We start from the raw sequence: 16,356 nt of genomic DNA on the forward strand, positions 1-16,356 counted from the left end.
CTATAGTATCACTTTTGAAAAGCTGCTCTTTTTGTGGACTCAGATTTTACTCCTACACTTGCTGTGTCCCTATGGATTTCCCCACCGGTGTCTGTGCCCCCCCACCCACAGTTGGAGCCCCCATCCCACAGCTGCCAATGTCTGTGCCCCCTCCTAACCCTGCTGCCGGTCACTTGGATTTGGAGGATGCACTGTGACAGCAGCACACCTCCGTCTTAGGTACACAGTCCCGTACTCGATAGTGAGAGAGAGACAGCACAGAGCACACTCTCCTAACACAACTCCCTCACCCCCATCCCACGCTCAAGTCATGTTGTCTGGTGCTGGTAGACAAGTCAATTGCACCTTTGTTGTCACATGCAACACTGACAGCGTCTTTTAAACTTAGGTGCATATTTACTAAAGTGAGAGTTTTTTAGAAGTGGAGATGTTGCCCATAGCAACCAATCAGATTCTAGCTATTATCTTGTAGAAGGTGCTAGTTAACTGTTAAGTAGAATCTGATTGATTGGTTGCTATGGGCAACATCTCCACTTCGAAAAAACTCTCACTTTAGTAAATATACCGCTAAGCTAAGACTCAATTTACACAAAGTCTTCTTCAGCCACAACGCCTCTTTGGCTGTTTCTATGAAAGCCATGTAGTCCGCCTCAGTAGTGGACAAGGCAACAGTAGGCAGTTTCCTGCTAGCCCAGATAACGGCCTGCCAAAGTGAATAGGTATCCGGTGTATCTGGACTACAGATGTGGTCTGTCATCCATATCTCATTATGGTATACAAATAGTATTTCACAGTGGCACTTATCACAACAAAGATCAGAGTCAAAAGAAGGCTCTTACTTTTATATTCATTAAGCCTTTTTCTTCTACCTTTTATTCAGGAGGTTTTTTTTAGTTTTCTTCAAACGTTATCCACTTGTAAGTTCTTCCCAGGCTTTTTCTTTCTCAAATGAAAGAGAACCAGAGAGAAAACGTAGTGCAATATTGTCATATACAAAGACAAAATGTATTTGCACATCACACTCACATTTAAAACAATATATACAGGCATATAGGTGTAAAGGGGATATCCACATATTCAGTTACCCTCCTGGATGATATAGGTAAAAGGGGGTGTTCAGAGTTCCGGAAGTCTGTTCTCCCTTCTTTTCACAGAGTAAGGATAAAAGATGTGTTATTCCCTCTAGTTCCTTGTGTCACCGGCTTAACGTGTTTCGGAGCGTATGTCCTTCATCAGAAGCCTGGTGACAACCTTCCCCAGTCCATTTATTTATACCAATAACAATCAAACTAATCAAAATAATGTCAAACAGATGTGTCCCGGATTTCCCGCCAAAATTCCCCATCCACATGGTGGAGAATGATGTCATCAGTACTTAACTTCTAATACAATTGTCCCCTTCTAAAATAGTCATTGCACATCCTAACATAGAGACAACTAGACTTCAGCTTTCTTAGCCAGAAATGATTACTGAGCATAATCCCCCCGGATTCCTCTGGCAAACAAACAGAAAATTGCACTCATCAAACCGGAAGTGGATAGTCGCTAAACCAGAAGTTGTATAACTTGCGTTCCAAGGTGTATGGCTTGCATTCCAAAGGCCAGAAATGGATGGCCGCTAAACCGGAAGTTGTATGATTTCCGTTTCACAATGCATCAGTATGGCTTGTGTTCCAAAGTGCATCAATAAAGTACGTCCGCGCATTTTGTCCATTTTTAAATGTCCATAAATATATGTAAAAAATACAGAGTAAAACATTAATTAACAATGGAATCATATATAGTGATATATCTTTATACCAGATTAATAAGGTGGAAACAGTGATCATAAAAATACAAAAATATAAATATATATATAAAATATATATATAAAAAAATATGTACAGTAAAATATATGTTAAAAAACCATGAATAAATATTATAAAAACCATTTGATTTCAAAATCACAATTCAAACTCAGGGTTTTAAGTTTGTAAATCCAGCTCATTTCAGCCTGTGCTAGTTTTACTTCAATATTTTTGCATTTACAGGTAGGATTTACTGTTTGAATGCCCCAAAAGGTTTTTAACCTACAAGGATTGCATTTGTGTTTCTGTTTAAAATGGGACCAGACAGTATGTGTCTCTGATCACTTTTTAATGTTATATGTGTTCAGATAAGTGGATTTTTAAGTTACGTGTTGTCTTACCTGTATGCAAGAGTCCGCATTCACATTGTAACACATATATAACATTTTTTTAATTGCAGGTTATAAAATCTTTAATAGGGTAACTATTTCCCCCCACAACAAATTCCTTCATCTTGCTCACCCCTTTTACTGTTCTACACATCAGGCACATTCCACAATGGTGGAAACCAGAACTCCTATCACTTGTTCTGTAAATCAACTTCAGTTGCACTCCTTACCAATTTATCTTTTAGGGATACTGCTTTTTTATAGATAATTTGTGGTTTTTCGGGTATCTCTTTTCCTATAACTGGGTCATTCGCAGTTTTTTCCAATGCCTTCTAAATATAGATTCAATTTCTTTATACCTAGAATTGAATTTACTAATGAATGACCATTGAAAGCTGGTATCTTTTTCTTTTTCTATTTTTTGTACCTAATAGATCTTTTCTTTCTATCTTATTAATTTGTTTTTGAGATCTTTCTATTAGGGACTCCTCATACCCCTTTTCTCTAAAGCAGTTACTCATTTCTCCTATTTGGATTTCACAAATTTCATTTTTAGTGCAATTACATTTAATGCACATAAACTGGCTGAATGGAATCCCATCTAGCCAGTTTTTATGGTGCTGGCTCGTTTTGTCAATGTACCCATTGGAATCAGTTTTCTTACAATGAGTCATGGACCTCATTCAGAGTCAGTCGTTGCGGCCGCTCAGTCGAAGGGAAAAGGGGCCGGATATGCAAATGAAGCGATCGTAAGTTGTGTCGCTAAGATGGGTTAATTAGCTGAATGACCTAGGGTAACAAGCGGACGTAAGACTAAATACACGCCCCTTTCTCGATCGCAACACACATCATCTCCGGGGATATAAGGATTAATCGAGACCATTGGGACCCATCGGAGCTGATCGCAGAGCTAAAGGCTGACCATACCATCTCTTAAGCACTACGTCGGTGTAATAACCACCCATGTCACGTGTGCCATGACACTACTTTGTTAATTATGCACTCCCATTAAACTCCCCTCGCATAGTCAGGCACGCCTGCGTTCGGATCTCCACTCCCCCGTTCACAAGCACCTTCCCCTGTTACCACCCACAAACGGTTCATTCTGCCACTCAAACTATCGACCTGGCTGTGTTCAAGGAGAGAGCAATTTCTGATTGTAACAGCTAGTTTGCGCACGCGCATTGTGAATTTTACGCATGCGCAGTTTAGCGAACATCGGTTGCGCATGACCGAGCAGCCGCAACAACTGACTCTGAATGAGGTCCTTAGTGTGTATCATATCATCCTTCACATAAATACATAAGTTTAAAAATATGATTTCTTCAGTACTTATGTTAAAAACCAATTTAATATTAAAATCATTAAAATTTAGTTTAAAACAAAAATCCTATAATTCTTCTTTGGTTCCTGTCCAGACAAATAACACATTGCCTAGAAAATGATGCCATGAGGCTAGGTTTGCTCCCAGCTGTTCTCCTTGCCATATCTCGAGATCTTCCCAAAATGCCATAAATAAATTTGCATAGCTGGGAGCGAACCTAGACCCCATTGCTGTACCTATTACCTGCATATAATAAAATCCAATAAAATAAAAATAATTATTAGTTAAAATTAATCTTATTCCTTCTAAAATTAATTCCTTTAATTCAACTGAATAATCAGAGGTCTCTAAAAAATAAGAAATGGCTTGTATACCCAGCTCTATATTGATGATAGTATAGAGTGCTAAAACGTCTGCAATCACAAAAATGAAGTGCCGCACCTTTGCCACAACAACAGCTTCCGTGCAGTCCCTGGCTCTCCAGCTTCTTCTATGGCTCCCTAGCTGCATCAATACCTCTGTGCTGCCATCAGCTCTCCAAGTCACAGCACCTACTACCTACTCCTCTACCATCGGCTCTTGCCGAACCCTTGGCACCTTTTGTCCCTGGCTCTCCAGCTTCTTTTACGGCTCCCTAGCCGCATCAATACCACCATGCTGCCATCAGCTCTCCAAGTCGCAGCACTGACTACCTACTCCTCTATCCTCACCACATTTGCTGCATCATTGGCACATTTGCCACCCCATCAGCTCCCAAAGCCACAGCATCTACTGTTAAACTATCTACCCTCTGTTATTGTCACACCATTGGCACACAAGCCGCATCATTGGCACATTTGCCGCACTATCGGCACATTTGCTGCACCATCGGCTCTCAAAGCCTCAACATCTATTAACTGCAAACAAAAAGTATGATGGTCGCTGATATCAGCTTAATGTTAGGGATGCCAGTATAGAGGAGTCTTGATGCTGGCCTGGCGCTTATTCATATATTTGCAAATGTATGTAACTAATACCTCTGAATCTCTATTATCATGTAGGATTTAAGTATTTTTTGTTGATATTGCTGCAGTGAGGTGGAGGGAATCTTTATTCTGTGATCTACTATTAACTCTCTACCTCTGGCTATTTCCGCACCATCGGCACACAAGCCACACCATCGGCACATTTGCTGCACCACCGACACATTTGCTGCATCATCAGCTCCCAAAGCCTCAACATCTACTGGTAACTTTCTACCACTGGCTATTGCTGTACCATCGGCACAGAAGCCACACCATTGGCACATTTGCCACATCTTCGGCATGTTTGCTGCACCATCAGCTCCCAAAGCTGCAGCATCTACTGCCAAACAATCTACCATCAGCTATTGCAGCACCATTGGCATATTTGCTGCACCATCGGCACATTTGCCACACCATCGGCACATTTGCCGCACCATTGGCTCTCAAATCTGCAGCACTCATTATCAGCTTGCTACCATCAGCTCTGGCCACACCATCGGCATATTGGCCACACCATCGGCTCCCAAGCTGCATCTCTCTAAACTGCACCATTGATTTTTCCTGAACTCTTTCCTTCATCACAAGATTCCAGTCGACACCCCTATAAACTGCTACTACTCCGAGCAGTAAGTCCAGGTGGTCGCCTAAGTACAAGTGAGCAATTCATCTCTAAGAGAACAACGGGCAGTTGTTAGTGGTGGTAGACCTCGTAGCCTGGGTTCTAGATGGCTTACTAGGAGTGGTCCCTGGAAGTCATAACACTTACTCAAGCTCAGTGGAAAATACTTTCCATGTTGTGCAAAGTGCTGAAACCCTTCGAAGTTGTCACCTGTGAAGTGAGTTCAGACACTGCCAGCTTGAGTCAGGTAATTAGACTGTTGGAAAAGCAGCTTGAGAAACTGAAGGAGGAGCTGAAACAAAGCAATTCCACTAAGTATCTCGAATTTGTAGATCAAGTCCTTTATTAACTTCGCCAGGATCCAAGGGTTGTCAGGATCTTCCAATCAGATCAATAAATTATGGCGACCGTTGTCGGTAATGAAGTTGTCAGCTGAAGCCGCACGTGATGCAGCGATGGCTCCTCATTCAGTTTCTCCAGCAAGTGCGACTGCCAGGAAAAAACTAAATCCCCAAAACACCCACTGGTGATGCAGATGAGTCAATACAACCAAGTTTGACATCTGGTCAGGTCTAAAAGAATTGCCTACAATAAATGAGACCTCTACCGTGATCTCCATCTGATAATGGTTGAGGACTATTTTAATGATCGCATCCAAATAGGCATGTCAGACAGTCTTTTTCACTACTTGAAGGAAAAAAAGGCAATTTGGAGGCCCTTGCACAAACCAGTTTTGCTTTATTTGAGCTGCCCTCCAGTGCCCTCCAAAGAGTTTTCAGCACAGCCGGGAACCTTGTCAGTTATCGGCACAGGAAGCTACTTCCTCAAAATGTGGAAAAATGATGTTCATTAAAATGAACTACAAATTTCATGAGGAAGACCTTTACCGCCAATTACATCCAAAAATTACAGAGGCACCTGAGGCTGTAATGGTGGATTCCAGCGGAGATGAATTAATGTTGTGTGAAAATGATGTACACACTGATGAAGGTGAGGAATCGGATGATGATGGCGACAACATCTTGCCTCTGTAAAGTTATTTTGTGTATGGAGAGATCATTGCCAACAATGTCAGCTGCCCGTTGGTAACTTGTTTTGTGGGGTCCCAAACAAACCAATCGCTTCAGTCACAATTGACAGTCCCTGTCGCTGAAGTGATTGATTTGTTAAACTGTGCATGTCCTGTTTACTATATACAACATAAGGGTGGGTGGAAGGGCCCAAGGGCAATTCCATTTTTCACCTCTTTTCTTTGCATTATGTGCTGTTTGGGGCATTGCTGCCTGACATTTTTAATTTTATAGTTTATTAAACTGCCATCCTGTCTACCACTGCAATGCCACTCTGTGCTATGTTGGAAGTTGAACTGCCGCCCACTTCTGTCGCTTAGCTTAGTCAGCCAGCTTGCTCGATGCAACCTTTTGGCCTAAACTGGATGAAATCAATATTGTGAGCTGTGAGGTGGTCAAAATTGACTGGAAATTACTGGAAATAAATGTTGTTGAGGTTAATAATGCTGTAGGAACAAAAACAGGCACAAATTATGTGATTTCAGTTGTTTTTATGATTTTTTTAGAAAAAATACAGATCCAAAAACAAAACACGCAAGGGTAGTTTTGTAAAACCAAATCCAGATCCAAAACCTTGAAGGAGATACAGATCCAAAACCAACACAATAGGGGCGGTGCACATCCCTAATTAAAATTGTCTTGCCAAGGATAAGGTACTAATGAAGAAGGTGACCAATAGACAATAATATCTTTTTGTTTTCCATCATAGCTAAATGAAGACAGAGGACCTCATTCAGAGTCACCGATGTTCGCTAAACTGCGCATGCGTAAAGTTCGCAATGCGCGTGCGCAAACTAGCCGCTACGATCAGAAATTTCTCTCTCCTTGAACACAGCCAGGTCGGTAGTTTGAGTGACAGATTGAGGCATTTGTGGGTGGTAACAGGGGAAGGTGCTTGAAAACGGGGGAGTGGAGATCCGAACGCAGGCGTGCCTAATTATGCGAACGGCATATATATATACACATACACACACAGTATCAGGGGCATAACTAGAACTTTTTAGGCCCCATAGCAACATTTTTAAGAGGCCCCCCTAATTTAGGTCTTACACAATGCCCACAGTAGTAGTTCCCCTAAAACACTAAATGCCCACTTGTAATGGTGCCCCTTACGCAGTGCCCCCAGCAGTAATAATGCCCCCTGTAGTAATGCCCCCTGTAGTAATGCCCCCTGCAGTGCCCCCAGTAGTAAATGCCCCTGTAGTGCCCCCAGTTGTAATGCCCTTGTAGTGCCCCCAGTAGTAATGCTCCCTGCAGTGCCCCAGTAGTAATGCCCCTTGAAGTGCCCCCAGTAGTAAGGGTCCCTATAGTGCCCCCAGTAGTAAGGCCCCTGTAGTGCCCCCACTAGTAAGGCCCCAGTAGTAAGGCCCCTGTAGTGCCCCAGTAGTAAGGCCCCAGTAGTAAGGCCTCCAGTAGTATGGCCCCAGTAGTAAGGCTCCTGTAGTGCCCCCAGTAGTAAGGCCCCAGTAGTAAGGCCCATGTAGTGCACCCAGTAGTAAGGCCCCCAGTAGTAAGGCCCCTGTAGTGCCACCATATGATGCCCCCAGTAGTAAGGCCCCTGCAGTGCCCCCATATGATGCCCCCAGTAGTAAGGCCCTAGTAGTGCCCCCAATAGTAAGGCCCCCAGTAGTAAGGCCCCAGTAGTAAGGCCCCCAGTAGTAAGGCCCCCAGTAGTAAGGCCCCAGTAGTAAGGCCCCCAGTAGTAAGGCCCCTGTAGTGCCCCCAGTAGTAAGGCCCCTGTAGTAAGACCCCAGTAGTAAGGCCCCAGTAGTAAGGCCCCTGTAGTGCCCCCAGTAGTAAGACCCCCAGTAGTAAGGCCCTGTAGTGCCACCATATGATGCCCCCAGTAGTAAGGCCCCTGCAGTGCCCCCAAATGATGCCCCCAGTAGTAAGGCCCTAGTAGTGCTCCCAGTAGTAAGGCCCCAGTAGTAAGGCCCCCAGTAGTAAGGCCCCAGTAGTAAGGCCCCTGTAGTGCCCCCAGTAGTAAGGCCCCTGTAGTAAGACCCCAGTAGTGAGGTCCCAGTAGTAAGGCCCCAGTAGTAAGGCCCCAGTAGTAAGGCCCCTGTAGTGCCCCCAGTAGTAAGGCCCCCAGTAGTAAGGCCCCTGCAGTGCCCCCATATGATGCCCCCAGTAGCAAGGCCCTAGTAGTGCCCCCAGTAGTAAGGTCCCTGTAGTGCCCCCAATAGTTAGGCCCCTGTAGTGCCCCCAGTAGTGCGGTCCCTATAATGCCCCATGTAGTGTCCCCAGTAATCCCCCCAGTAGTGCGGCTCCTATAATGCCCCCTGTAGTGTCCCCAGTAATGCCCCCAGTAGTAAGCCTCCCCGCGCACACACACACAAAAAAATAAAACACTTACCTTAAACCTCGCTCCAGTGTCTGCTGCTGTCCGTCCCCGGTGCCTGCTCCTCGGAACTATGGGAGTGACGTCATGACGTCACTCCCATAGTGCACTGCGGAAGACGGAGCTCAGGAGTGAGCTCCGTCCTCCGCAGCCGCCGGGGGGGGGGTTGGCTAGGCTGGTGCTAGACTTCTAGGCACCATAGGCAAAACTTCTGCATGCGGCCCCCCCCCCTGTACTCATTTAGCCTCTCAGTTGAAAATGACTTTGCACAGATGGAGTGGCGGATAAGTTTTGTGTTAAAAAAAATATATTTATGAGTGGAGCTCCGGTGGTAACCAAGCGCGGCATGTGAGCAGGCTTACAGCGCCGTGTGGGGACTGAGGAGACTCGTGGTCGAGACGGAGCTTGCCGGTGTGGTGCAGTGTTATCATGTGGTATCCAGCCCACAGAGTTTTATGATCTGGTACGAGCATTACTATCGTTACTAGGAGCTATGGCCCTCATTCAGAGCCATACGCTCTGAGCAGAGCGCACGATCTGCATGAGGGCCGGGCTCCATTTTCATGGAGCGTCCTCCTGGACGCTCCTATAGCTGTGGGTCACCACCCACAGGCTATACGAGCGTGCATTTTGATGGCCGCGATGGTCGTGACCATCGCGACCATCGAAATTGCGAGCCGGAGCCTGCGGTTGAGGTTTTCAACCGCAAGCTCCGGAGTGATTTTGGCTCTATCAGAGCCAAAATCACTCCCACTGACATCACTAGTGATGTCAGTGGGCCGGCTTCTGACGGGAGGCGTTCCCGTGGGAACGCCCCCATCAGGGAGGCACGCCCCCGGCACGCCCACCAAAGGGGGCGTGCTGTCAATCAACATTGACAGCACGCCTCTTTGATCGGACACAACGAGCGAAGGAAAGTCCTTCGCTCGTCGTGTCTGGCGCATGCGCACGACGGAGCTCCCTCCGTCGTGCGCATGCTCAGTGCAGACCATCGACCCACTTGCGAGTGGACAGCCGCTCGCGAGTGGGTCTGAATCAGGCCCTATATGTTTTACTCCATGTAAATAAATTGATTCATGCATTATAGAGAGGCCCCTTTTCTCTTTTATACTTCATAGATTGTTCCAAACCCAGTGAAGCCCTGGGTATATAGAGGGTAGCTGCGGACCACATATATAGGATCCGGGTGCTATACATCCTAAACACACAGTGGAGGATTTATTGCGCTGGACTAATTTATGGTGATAACAAAATGAGGACGGCTCTGATAGTGATAGCGCTTGGTATTTGTATATTTTGTGATATATATAAATGAGTACGAAGAGGGGGCGCAGGCATAAGTATGTATATATACACACAAACATATATACAGTATACACACACACACACACTATATACAGTTTATATATATATATATATATATATATATATACTGTATATATATATATATATATTACAGTATCAAGGGCGCAACTATAACTTTTTGAGCCCCATAGCAACATTTTTAAGGGACCCCCCTAACTTAGGTCTTACACAATGCCCCCTGCAGTGTCAAAAGTCCACACACATACACACAAAAAAAACTAATACTTTCCGTTAAACCCCGCTCCAGTGCCTGCTGCCATCCGTCCCCGGCGCCCGCTCCTCGGAACTATGGGACTATAGGAGACAAGATTTTCATTTCACTGACTGTTACAGGCTACGAGCACGGAACTGTTTATTTATTTATTTGTTTCTATATTAAATGACTAGTTTAGCAACAATGTGACCCTGACTTCAGCTGTATTCCTAATACAGGGTTTTATTATTGTTGTTGTAATTAAACCATAACCATATACATACAGAAAGTTTGGTTTTTGCTTAAAATTATACAATGTAAGCAACCTACGATCTAACTTAAAGGGGACATATTGAACTATGTCATATATCTCCCCATACTGCCCGGATATTATACAGAGATGTTAGCGCTGAGTTTTCTATTATCCTAGACTAGAGCTAAGCGCCTGTAACTTTATACACATTGGCCCTGATTCGCAGAAGTACGCCATGCCGCAGCTTTCGCAGTGGAGTGATTATCAGCTCTCTCCGCAAGCATTGGAGTCTAATTGTGCATTTGTCAAAGTCCATTACCGCAGTCGCAAGCAGCGACGATATACTTGCAGAGTGATTGACAGCTAAGGGTCGTTTGGGGGAGGTAATGGGGTGCGCCAACAAAAACGCATGCATGTCGGTACCATTTTCGGGGTGTTCACTGGCTGCATCTGCGATCCCACACGCACAAAACATGGCTCCGGCGTATCGGTTCTGATGGCCATTCTGCACTACCATAAGGGTTACTCAGGAGGCTGATTATCGAAGGACTTGCGTCTGCGGCTGCATCTTAGGGCCTGATTCAGTAAGGATCGCTATTGCGATCACAATAGCGATTGCTCATGCAGTCTCACTGATAAGTTATGCTAATGATTGCAATCGCAATGCCATACACAGCCCAACATGAGGACGCTCCCTTAACCTTACACACATCTGTAATACTTAGCAAGACTTCAAAACCATCGGTTTTGAGTAAGGTCAGAGCCACATTTACACAGGCTCTGACCTTACTCAGGAATTACTAACCTCATCACATGCAGTGATTACACAAGACTGAGAGACCATCAGTAACATGGAGTACCATCACATCCTCACACACACTTACACAGGCTCTGACCTTACTCAGGAATTACTAACCTCATCACACACAGTGACTACACAAGACTGAGACACGATCAGTAACATGGAGTACCATCACATCCTCACACACACTTACACAGGCTCCTACCTTACTCAGGAATTACTAACCTCATCACACACAGTGATTACACAAGACTGAGAAACCATCAGAAACATGGAGTACAATCACAGCCTCAAATACACTTACACAGGCTCTGACCTTACTCAGGAATTACTAACCTCATCACACACAGTGATTACACAAGACTGAGAAACCATCAGTAACATGGAGTACCATCACAGCCTCACACACACTTACACAGGCTCTGACCTTACTCAGGAATTACTAACCTCATCACACACAGTGATTACACAAGACTGAGAGACCATCAGTAACATGGAGTACCATCACATCCTCACACACACTTACACAGGCTCTGACCTTACTCAGGAATTACTAACCTCATCACACACAGTGATTACACAAGACTGAGAGACCATCAGTAACATGGAGTACCATCACATCCTCACACACACTTACACAGGCTCTGACCTTAATCAGGAATCACTAACCTCATCACACGCAGTGATTACACAAGACTGAGAGACCATCAGTAACATGGAGTACCATCACAGCCTCACACATACTTACACAGGCTCTGACCTTACTCAGGAATTACTAACCTTATCACACACAGTGATTACACAAGACTGAGAGACCATCAGTAACATGGAATACCATCACATCCTCACACACACTTACACAGGCTCTGACCTTACTCAGGAATTACTAACCTCATCACACGCAGTGATTACACAAGACTGAGAGGTCATCAGTAACATGGAGTACCATCACATCCTCACACACACTTACACAGGCTCTGACCTTACTCGGGAATTACTAACCTCATCACACACAGTAATTACACAAGACTGAGATACCATCAGTAACATGGAGTACCATCACATCCTCACACACACTTACACAGGCTCTGACCTTACTCAGGAATTACTAACCTCATCACACACAGTGATTACACAAGACTGACACCATCAGTAACATGGAGTACCATCACAGCCTCACACACACTTACACAGGCTCTGACCTTACTCAGGAATTACAAACCTCATCACACGCAGTGACACAAGACTGACATCATCAGTAACATGGAGTACCATCACATCCTCACACACACTTACACAGGCTCTGACCTTACTCAGGAATTACTAACCTCATCACACGCAGTGAATACACAAGACTGAGAAACCATCTGTAACATGGAGTACCATCACAGACTCACATACACTTACACAGGCTCTGACCTTACTCAGGAATTACTAACCTCATCACATGCAGTGATTACACAAGACTGAGATACCATCAGTAACATGGAGTACCATCACATCCTCACACACACTTACACCGGCTCTAATCTTACTCAGGAATTACTAACCTCATCACACACACTGATTACACAAGACTGAGAACCATCAGTAACATGGAGTACAATCACAGCCTCGCATACACTTACACAGGCTCTGACCTTACTCAGGAATTACTAACCTCATCACACACAGTAATTACACAAGACTGAGAGACCATCAGTAACATGGAGTACCATCACAGCCTCACACACACTTACACAGGCTCTGACCTTACTCAGGAATTACTAACCTCATCACACACAGTGATTACACAAGACTGAGAGACCATCAGTAACATGGAGTACCATCACATCCTCACACACACTTACACAGGCTCTGACCTTAATCAGGAATTACTAACCTCATCACACGCAGTGAATACACAAGACTGAGAAACCATCTGTAACATGGAGTACCATCACAGCCTCACACACACTTACACAGGCTCTGACATTACTCAGGAATTACTAACCTCATCACACGCAGTGATTACACAAGACTGAGAAACCATCAGTAACATGGAGTACCATCACATCCTCACACACACTTACACAGGCTCTGACCTTACTCAGGAATTACTAATCTCATCACACGCAGTGATTACACAAGACTGAGAAACCATCTGTAACATGGAGTACCATCACAGCCTCACACACACTTACACAGGCTCTGACTTTACTCAGGAATTACTAACCTCATCACACACAGTGATTACACAAGACTGACACCCTCAGTAACATGGAGTACCATCACAGCCTCACACACACTTACACAGGCTCTGACCTTACTCAGGAATTACTAACCTCATCACACGCAGTGATTACACAAGACTGAGAGACCATCAGTAACATGGAGTACCATCACATCATCACACACACTTACACAGGCTCTGACCTTACTCAGGAATTACTAACCTCATCACACACAGTGATTACACAAGACTGAGATACCATCAGTAACATGGAGTACCATCACATCCTCACACACACTTACACAGGCTCTGACCTTACTCAGGAATTACTAACCTCATCGCACGCAGTGACACAAGACTGACACCATCAGTAACATGGAGTACCATCACATCCTCACACACACTTACATAGGCTCTGACCTTACTCAGGAATTACTAACCTCATCACACGCAGTGAATACACAAGACTGAGAAACCATCTGTAACATGGAGTACCATCACATCCTCACACACACTTACACAGGCTCTGACCTTACTCAGGAATTACTAATCTCATCACACGCAGTGATTACACAAGACTGAGAAACCATCAGTAACATGGAGTACCATCACATCCTCACACACACTTACACCGGCTCTAATCTTACTCCGGAATTACTAACCTCATCACACACACTGATTACACAAGACTGAGAAACCATCAGTAACATGGAGTACAATCACAGCCTCGCATACACTTACACAGGCTCTGACCTTACTCAGGAATTACTAACCTCATCACACGCAGTGATTACACAAGACTGAGAAACCATCAGTAACATGAAGTACCATCACAGCCTCACACACACTTACACAGGCTCTGACCTTACTCAGGAATTACTAACCTCATCACACACAGTGATTACACAAGACTGAGATACCATCAGTAACATGGAGTACCATCACATCCTCATACACACTTACACAGGCTCTGACCTTACTCAGGAATTACTAACCTCATCACACACAGTGATTACACAAGACTGAGACACCATCAGTAACATGGAGTACCATCACAGCCTCACACACACTTACACAGGCTCTGACCATACTCAGGAATTGCTAACCTCATTACACACAGTGATTAAACAAGACTGAGAAACCATCAGTAACATGGAGTACCATCACATCCTCACACACACTTACAGAGGCTCTGACCTTACTCAGGAATTACTAACCTCATCACATGCAGTGATTACACAAGACTGAGATACCATCAGTAACATGGAGTACCATCACAGCCTCACACACACTTACACAGACTCTGACCTTACTCAGGAATTACTAACCTCATCACACGCAGTGATTACACAAGACTGAGAGACCATCAGTAACATGGAGTACCATCACATCCTCACACACACTTACACAGGCTCTGACCTTACTCAGGAATTACTAACCTCATCACACGCAGTGATTACACAAGACTGAGAAACCATCAGTAACATGGAGTACCATTAAATCATCACACTCCCTTACACCGCCTCTAATCTTACTCAGGAATTACTAACCTCATCACATGCAGTGATTACACAAGACTGAGATACCATCAGTAACATGGAGTACCATCACATCCTCACACACACTTACACCGGCTCTAATCTTACTCAGGAATGACTAACCTCATCACACACACTGATTACACAAGACTGAGACACCATCAGTAACATGGAGTACCATCACATCCTCACACACACTTACACAGGCTCTGACCTTACTCAGGAATTACTAACCTCATCACACACAGTGACTACACAAGACTGAGACACCATCAGTAACATGGAGTACCATCACAGCCTCACACACACTTACACAGGCTCTGACCTTACTCAGGAATTACTAACCTTATCACACACAGTGATTACACAAGACTGAGATACCATCAGTAACATGGAGTACCATCACAGCCTCACACACACTTACACAGGCTCTGACCTTACTCAGGAATTACTAACCTTATCACACACAGTGATTACACAAGACTGAGATACCATCAGTAACATGGATTACCATCACAGCCTCACACACACATACACAGGCTCTGACCTTACTTAGGAATTTCTAAGCTCATCGCAGGCAGTGACAGCTGTATGGCATCGCAATGGCTGATTTATGCACGCACCTGTAAGGGCGTTCATACGCACTTGCACGCCTGCGTTTCGCTGATCACCCCCGTCACCTCCCCCAAATGGTACTTCCTGTCAATCACTCTGCGATGGGTCTTCGTAGTCACTGCGATCTCAGTCCCGATCACAGTGGAGTCTTTGCGCACGTGCTCTGCGATGCATACGCATCCATAGAATGCAACAATCCAATTGGCCGATTGCGTGCCTATTTGCGGTTGCAATCGCTAGTGAATCAGGCCCTTAGTATAGAGATGCTCGGAATTGTGATAGCACCTGAGGGCGTCACAATACGAATGTGCGCCATTATTTTATCATATTCTCTGCATGCAAATTCGCAACAGCAACAGCGACAGCGTACTTCTCAGCCCCCTTGTAAGCTGTAACAGCTCTATATAACGTTTATTAGCGCTTAGCATATCTGTGCCATGTAGTAAGTGTATTATCGCTCATTGAAGTCAAAAATGTTAAACCAAAGAGTTTTGCTTTGCTGGGCAATGTGTGCTGGCCATAGTGGCCGGGGGTACTGCCAGCTGGCAGCCAGAAACATGTCTGCAAAAGGCCAAATGAGTCCCTGCAAGTAGGATACAGAAAGTGTCAGTGCTCCTTAGTAACAGCAGCTCGGTGACTGGTGTTTGTGAGAGTTACCAGGGCTGCCAGTGATGCCTCTAGGGAATGAGGTGCCAGGGAGAACCTGACTCTGGTTTGTGCCCTGAGCAAATGGCAGTAAAATCACTCCTGAGCTGAAGTATTGTCATGTTCAGGACTTGTCTGCCCTGAGGTCGGCTGGGCGTGGCTGCAGAGGAAATAAGGAACTGAAAGCTGTCAGGGCTCT

The sequence above is a fragment of the Taudactylus pleione genome, unplaced genomic scaffold (assembly GCF_031769625.1).
Source record: "Taudactylus pleione unplaced genomic scaffold, aTauple2 ptg000622l, whole genome shotgun sequence".
Taxonomy (NCBI): Eukaryota; Metazoa; Chordata; class Amphibia; order Anura; family Myobatrachidae; genus Taudactylus; species Taudactylus pleione.